The 8,712-nt window shown below is 39.0% G+C and overlaps 1 non-coding gene across 1 annotated transcript; it reads right to left on the minus strand.

Annotated features, from left to right (window-relative positions):
* LOC118486115 lies at positions 1-107 on the minus strand. Its single transcript, XR_004877971.1, has one exon. It is a non-coding gene; the product is annotated as a small nucleolar RNA R71 (small nucleolar RNA).
* Between the last annotated feature and the right edge of the window lie 8,605 nt (positions 108-8,712).

Raw genomic sequence — 8,712 nt, forward strand, 5'->3', positions numbered from 1 at the left:
AAATTAATGACTGAAATTAATACATATTCGCAAGAGGACGGGGAATCCTTATATGAAACTTGGGAAAGGTTCAAGGAGCTATTGCGAAAGTGTCCTCATCACGGTCTTGCGGTATGGCAACAAGTAACCACTTTCTACAATGGGTTGTTGCCACACACAAGACAAACACTTGACTCTAGCTCCGGGGGACTCTTAGGTAATCGCCGCCCACATGAAATATATAATCAAATTGAGGAAATTGCTCAAACGAATTTTCAGTGGCACACTCCCCGAGGCAATAAATCCATTGCCCCGGGCGCCTATAAGGTTGATGAAAGCACTTCTTTACAAGCCCAAATCGAGGCCCTCTCTTCAAAGATCAAAAAGTTAGAAATGACAAAATCGGTCTCGGTGATGGCTTGTGAAGGGTGTAGTGGGCCACATGAAAATTGGAGTTGTATGAAAGAAACAGACGATCCGCAAGAGTCGGTGAACTACATTGATAATAGACCTAGGCCGTCGGGTCCTCCAACGGGTACCTACAACCAAGGATGGCCTAACCACCCTAACCTTGGTTGGAGAGAACCCAGCAATAGTAGTAACCAACAAAACCTAAACCAACGAACAAACTTTCAACAACCAAGAAATGAGTCACAAAATTTTCCTCAACAACAAGGTGGACGAGAAAGGCTTGAAGATACTGTATCTCGCCTTTTCTCCGACACTGAAAATAAAAACTCGGATCGATTCCAACAAATGGAATCAAATTTTAGAAATCAACAAGCTAGTATACAAAACATTGAAAAACAATTAAATCAACTAGCTAAAAATTTCTCCGAAAGACAACAAGGCGCGTTACCAAGCAATACCGAAACAAATCCGAAAGCACAAGTCCATCTAATAACCTTAAGAAACCATACCGTGGGTTCCGAGGAAGCTCCACCACCGCCAAATGAGGAAAGCACAACACCGCCCCAACAAAAGATAGCTTATCTTATTCAAGAGCCTACCAAGGCCCCTCAAGTTCCTTACCCCGGTAGGTTGATTTGTCAAAAGACCGATGAGCAATTTGCAAAGTTCGAAAACCTACTAAAACAATTGCATGTTAATATTCCTTTTATCGAAGTCCTAACTCGAATGCCCAAATACTCAAAATTCATGAGGGACTTCCTCACTCATAAAAGGAAAATTGAATCATTGCAATTAGTTAACTTAGGCGAAGAATGCTCTGCCCTCGTACTCAACAAACTCCCACAAAAGAAAACTGATCCTGGAAGCTTCACGATTCCGTGCTCAATCGGGGAAACCCCCGTTCGCAATGCACTAGCCGACCTTGGGGCTAGCATTAACCTCATGCCCGCATCAATGTTCAAACGACTCGGCCTAGGAAAAACAAGTCCTACCAAGATGAGTATACAACTTGCCGACAGATCCGTCAAATACCCACAAGGTGTCGCTGAAAATCTATTGGTCAAAGTCGACGATTTCGTCTACCCGGCAGACTTTGTCATACTAGACATGGAAGAAGACACCGAAGTTCCTCTCATATCAGGGAGGCCATTTCTAGCCACCGCACAAACAGTGATAGACATGAATGACGGAACACTTACTTTGAAGTTTGGGGATAAGGAAGTGAAGTTTGGGGTCGGGAAAAGAGTGGAGGACGATGACCCGGTCAACTACATGAAGGTCATTGATTCGAGTTTGGATGAAGCTCTCCGACGGTGCAACATGGGATGCAAAACATCCCACTCTGAAAACATATGACCTCATTTTGGGTCTAGCCAAGGACCCTTATAAACGTGGCGCACCACGGAGGCATTCCGCGGAACTATCTTTAGTTTAGCTTAGATTAATTTTAATAGTTGCAGGAATAAAACACACTCGGGATGGTGAAGGATAACAAGGGAATCGAGAAACATCACACCATGCACGAAAACTGGGCCATTCGAAGAAATTTCTTCATTACTGTAAGTTCAGCACGGGCCGTGTCCAGCCAACACGGCCCCGTGCTGCACAATCTGCAAGAAAATGCCCAGTTCAGGTAACTGGACACGGGCCGTGTTCACCAAACACGCCCCCGTGTCCAGGCTTCTTTCCCTTTTTTGTTAAATTTTGTTACTGGCACCTGAACACGGGGCCATGCCCGGTCCCCACGGGGCCGTGTCCAGGATGCCAATAACATAAAATTTTGCTTTTAACACCATTTTACACATTCAATCAACCTAAAAACTTATTTTTGGGACACATTGAGGACAATGTGTAATTTAAGTGTGGGGGGATGCTAAAACCTTGAATCTCGCAAGTCCTAATTTACAAGCCTTACACAAAACTCTATTGGAACCGCTAATCACCCCAAATTTTTTCAAAAAGTTATTTTTTGCTTGTCTAGGTTTAAGTTGGGAATTATAAGATCTGAAAAGGTTATATTTTTACAAACTTACAACCGACAGCGTCGTGATAAAAAAAGAACCAACGTAAGAAAATTATGAAACGGCATGACAAGCTTAGTTAAAATTTGATTATATATACTTGATCACGTAAAAACCCATTCCCACAAAAAGTGAGTTTTGAGCCTTTATTGAGCATACAAATATATATCTTTATACTAAATGCTCATTTTTCGTTTCTTGTGTGAATAGCCGCTTGGTTCTTACGACTCTAGAACTTGCCACGACGATACATTCCCGGTCCTTACCAACTTAAACCCAAGTAAGTAAATGATTGAGGCATTAGGACTAACCCATTTTTCTTTCAACACCATTATTTTTAGTTTTTTTACCACCTACCCAAAATCCCCCTAGTTAACCCCTTTGAGCTAAACCTTTTCATTTCTTAACCCTTTTAACCTTTTACCCACCAAAACCCTTTTTCATTTTAAACCCTTTATTTTCGTAATAAAGCTCGGTTTTCTTGTGACATCCTTCCTTTAAAAATATGAAGTTGAAAATAAACAAACAAAGCTCATTGAAACTAAGGCTTGTTTGAATAAATGCTTCATTAAAATAAAAAGTCACAAAAACAAAATGTTTTACGAAAACCGACGCTTTTTACGCCTTCCGCCCTTTCTACTAACCACTAACCCAACCACCCACCTTTAGCCCAAGCCTAACCCTTCACCCAAAAGGTACTTTTGATATTTACAAAGGTATATAGTTAAAAAGGATGAAGATTGATTGCTTGGTAAGCTTATCGTAGGAATAAGTTCCAATGTCGCTCTCGAGTGATTCACTAAAAATACACCTTCGGCCGAGTGTTGAGTGATCCCCCGTGAGGTATGTGAGCTTGTATATAAATGAAATTTTAAAAAGGCATGTTATGCCCTAATAAGTAATTTATCTTATGAAAAGTTTTAATAAATCATGACGAATAGGATCGTAAATAAATAAAAATAAAACCTAAATAATCTTGGAAATCCCGACACTCTATGACAAGCCCAAAACCTTCTCTTCTACCCATTCCATTTGGGAGTGAAAAAGCCACATTATAAAGAGTTTTTCTTGAGGACAAACAAAGATTCAAGTGTGGGGATATTTGATGTGCACAAAATGCAACATATAAATTACATCAATTTTGGCATAAAACTAACCCTTTTTTAGTACTAATGTTGGAAAAGTATGCTTTTCTCTTCCTTTTGTATTTTCAGGATTAAATGAGCTCAAATGAACAAAAGAAGAAAAAAGGCAGCTAAATCTAACATAAATACAAGAAAAGGAACAAACGTGGCATGCCCAATCCCCCAACAACATCTTCCCAAGCAAAAGCAAGAAGGCAGTAAGCTGAACACGCCCCGTGCTCAGTGAGCACGGGGCCGTGCCCAAGTGACAGCAGAAAAGACAAACTTATAGAAGCTTCTACTGCTCACCACGGGGCCGTGCCCAGCGGACACGGGGGCGTGGTCAAACCTCCTGCAGGCGCATTTATTGTAATTGTGAATTACAATTAATGAAGAGAGAGACGGAGTGGGACACGAGGCCGTGCCCGAGCTGCTGTTCAGCCTATAAATAGGAGTGCTTGGAGCTCTTGCAACTCATCCCTTGGCACACCACCTCTCTCACACTTCACCCACCACCCACCACCATCACAACACCATCATCCACCACCATCATCCATTGTCCATCGTAGAGTGTATGAGTCGTCTCGGGATCCAAGATTGATCGTAAGAGTTCTTGACAATCAAAGGCCATGTTTGCCTAAGTCTCTTACATCACTTGGTGAAGACAAGTGTCTAGTGTAATACTTTTTATTTTTAATCTTTTGCACTTTTTAATTGGTTTTGTATTAATGACTTTAATTACTAGTTTCTTATGTTGAAGGTGATTCTTCCTTATCGTTTGTCCGTGGTGTCTTGGCATTATTTTACTGTCTATATAAAATAAAAAATTTTCACCATTCATATCTCCACGGTCTATATGGAGGTATGTTGGCTACCTGGTCGGGGGTTAAGGGAACGGTTTGGTAAGAGTCTTGTCATTGTTCAGTGTATAGATCCTGCAAAGGACCTGAGTCAAATTTAGTAGGACCTCCTTCAATACCCAACGGTATTGGATGGCGGGGGTCCAAACTCTTTGACCCCCTCATAAGTTAAACTACTATTAAAACTTTAACCCGGCTACTTAGGACTGTATCACTGCTGACTCAGACTACTTAGCCGAGGGTAACGTCGCCTTCAAAAAAGGGGCTTACCACATTATGCATTAATAACTTAATTAATTATCTTTCAATAATCCGACCCTTTAGGATTGTATCATTGCTGACTCAAACTACTGGGTTGAGGGTAACGTCGCCTTCAAAAGAGGGGCCTACTACAATAACTAAGATAATCTCTTAAACAAGTGCAAAAGTGCGAAAATAATCAAAGGTTACACTATACACGACTCAGATCCAAGCGATTCATCTTGTCTATCTGTTTTTATTTTTGTTTTATTTTTCAGCATTTTAGTTAGTTTTATTTTCTTAGTTTAAAACCTTTTTTCTAACATTTTTGATTTGATTAGACGTTGAGGATAAACCGGTACTAAAAGCTCTTGTGTCCTTGGACGACCTCGGTATCTTACCAACACTATACTACGTCCACGATGGGTGCACTTGCCCATATGTGTGTTTAGTGTTAGTAAATATCGTGTTTTATAAATTTAAAACTTGGCTAAAAAGTGTAAAAAGGGCTTAAAATATATACCTAAAACATATTACACCTAAGGCACATCAATGGACAAGGCACAAAAACATTTTATAGCTTGGGATAATTATTTATATATAAACTTGTAAAAGAATTACATGTTTGTTATGCGTTCAGTTGCCCGGTTCATGCCGGGTTAAAGATTAATAGACACACCACATAGTATAGTCCCGCGACAAGGCACAAAAACATTTTACAAAAGTGTCGGTTGAATGTATTTACCAGTGTAAACTGACGTATTTTCCCAAAAAGATTAAATGCAGGTACTAAGCGTAATTGGCTGGCTATTTCTCCTTAGCATCAATAAAGTGTCTCGCAAGCTTAAGATGCCTACGTCTGTTGAACAATACTTATATTTTATTTGATCCTCTGTGGATACATTTTCAACTATTCGTAATACAATGATATTGCAAGCAATGGTTGAAACATAATTATCTTTATGCTTCCGCTGTGCATTCATATATTGTGTGGTTTGACTATATTGTTGCCAACTACGTCACGATAATCCCCCACCGGGCCCACCGGTGAGACGCGTGGAAATCGGGGTGTGACATTTAGAGTTTTAACAGACAGATTTAATAATTTACAAAATCCATTGTCTACGAAAGACTTATCTGAACCTGAATCAAAAAATACTCTAGCATGAGCGTTATTGATAAAGAAAGTACCTGTTGTGACATTATCATCCTGAATAGCCTCTTGAGCATCCATTTGAGAGTCCCCAGCTTTGGTTTTCTTAGCCTCCCCAGGCTTCTTAGTTTTATTTGGGAAATTAGTCTTGATATGCCCCTTCTCGTTGCAACCATAACAGGTCGCATCTTTCAAATTTTTGCAATCCAAGGTCTTATGCTCCTTAGATTTGCAAATTCCACAAGTTAGAGGCTGAGATTCAAATCTGCATCTCCTGAGGTGGTATTTCCTACAGGTTTTGTATCTGGTCTTTTCACTTGACTCCTGGTTGTCCTTCAAGTCCTTGCATTCATGGGTCTTGTGATCCATCCCTTTACAGATGAAACATCCCCTGGTCTGTTCATAGAAACATTTTCCGAAGTGCTTCTTCCAGCAGGTTTTACATTCGGGTTTGGCCTCCTTTGGCTTGGAATTGTTATAGCTTGAACCAGTCTTACCCTTTTTGTAACCCTTATTCGGGGTATTATCGCACTTTCGCTTATGATCCTTTAATACTCGGTCCACAACTTTGTTTACGGCTGTATCTAACATAGCTTGTAACTCGGTGCTTGTTAAGTTCAATCTTGCATCATCTTTCTGATCAACTGGATGATTGTGAGCTTCAGAGGAGTCAGCCATGGTGAAGCTTTGAAGGCTACAAACCAAGTAGTAATAATTTGCTTAATTATATAGTGAATTGTCGAGTTTGATGATTAAATAGCCATGGTGCAAATAAACCATATAGGCCAGTAGATAGTATTAATTTATTTGATTATGTTTTGCCTAGGTTTTTAAATAATCCATCTTTGGCGCTTAAACGGAATATAATCCTTCACATTTATTAGACAAGGGGCATAAATCACGACTGTCAATGTCGTACCGACATTTTATATAGCACAAGGGTTTATTCCAAAGGACTTTTGATGGCACAGAGACCTTGTCACTAAGGAATTTTAAAACATAATCAATGATTCCTTTGGATCGTAAAATTTCACAGTTCATTGTCTTGACAAGAAGTTATGAAATAAAGTTATCTTTTTCATGTATACATCTTTGCCCGTAGGTACATATCCCGAATGGATGTTTTGATGTGTACATCATGTTCGACATTTGTTAGCCATGATTCCTATTGATCATTTATGCTAAATAAGGGGTTTGGAAGTTCCTAATATAAAGATGACAAGTGTGATTTTATAGCATCACCTTTGTCAGGAGTGTTAAACATGTTTCAGATGTTAACAAGGATTTGAATCTTTTGAATAGGTTCTACCATCTTGGCCTTGTCATATAGGCTAGGTTTACCTTTAAGATTCTTTTTAATATTTAACGCAGAACAAATCCTAAATTGAAATGTTAATAGGGATCTGGATCTAATTGAGGAACTGCCATCTTGGCCCTATTCTTAAAATGACACATGGGCTAGGTCTTGTTCTTTTTAGATTTTGCCATTTTATTATAATGGTAGATCTTATAAAAGGAATGTTGTTATTCATATTTTATGTTCATATATAATGATGTATGAAACATTTAGATAAAACATTCCAAGTATTTTAAAAGAGGTACATAATTGCCCTGAACGAGACTTGAAAGGAATAATGTTGTCCTCGAAGGGACTGAAAGATAAATATGTCCTTATAAGGACTACTAAGGAAACGATCTTCAGCAAAGGAGTTTCTTCTTCATTTTATTTCTGAATGCTTTCTCCTTGGTTGCACGTTAATCCTAGTCGCAGTACGAAGCTCGGCCTTCCCTAGGCTTCAAATGGGGAGAATTTCCATTATGGCTTCTTTGCTTGGCAACATATTAAAATATATAGAATTGAAGGCAATAATTCTCCGAATAGAGATGAGAGTATTCCTATGTTAAGTCTAAACTCAGAAGGTCAAGGAATGTGCTACTGTGTCATTGAGATCAAACACAAAAGGCTAGTGTTTAATTCACTCAATGTTGGCTCTGATACCAACCTGTCACACCCCGATATTTGCACGTATTACCGGTGGGCCCGGTGGGGAGTATTGTGACGTAGTTGATATCGTTATAGTCAAACAACACAATTTTAAATGCACAGCGGAAGCAAAAGATAAATATTACAAACCGATATAAAGTAATATCACAATATTACAAACAGAATGTAAAGGATCCACAGGCGGATCAAATAAAGAAAGGAAACTTTGTTCAACAGACTTTAAAGGCATCTAAGCTTGCGAGACTTTTATTTGATGCTAGGAGAGGCCAGCCTATTCCGATTAGTACTTGCACTTAGCCTCTTTGGGAAAATACGTCAGTTTACACAGGTAAATACAATTTAACTGACTCATTTTGAAAAGGTTTAGAAAATTTATTTGAATGCACAAGGCACAAAAACATTTTATAACTTGGGATAATTATTTATATATAAACTTGTATAAGAATTACATGTTTGTTATGCGTTCAGTTGCCTGATTCATGCCGGGTTAAAGATTAATAGACACACCACATAGTATAGTCCCACGGCGAGTTATTCTCGTAACTGGCGGTTATACCTTATTAATTATAAATGCATTGACGGGTGTACGCCTACACCCGTGTGCTAAGGTCGTGGCCATTCCATGAATGATGCCAAGGATATCCGGGACATGGTCATTAAACCCCCAAAGGCGTTAAGCAAACAAAACCAAATTTTTAAACGGGTCATCTTGATAATATTTAACCACCAAACGATTAAAGTCAAATGCCCGACCAAGCGGTATTTTATATACCGTACCCCAAGCTCGTATAAGGGAAAATAAGTTAAAAATATTTACCTGAGCAAATTTATATAATTTATCCCAGCCGTATACCACCAAGCAAGTACAGATAGCTTTTACTGGGCTCCTAAATCAGGAACGAAGGTTTTTAATAACCTA

The sequence above is a fragment of the Helianthus annuus genome, chromosome 13 (assembly GCF_002127325.2).
Source record: "Helianthus annuus cultivar XRQ/B chromosome 13, HanXRQr2.0-SUNRISE, whole genome shotgun sequence".
Taxonomy (NCBI): domain Eukaryota; kingdom Viridiplantae; phylum Streptophyta; class Magnoliopsida; order Asterales; family Asteraceae; genus Helianthus; species Helianthus annuus.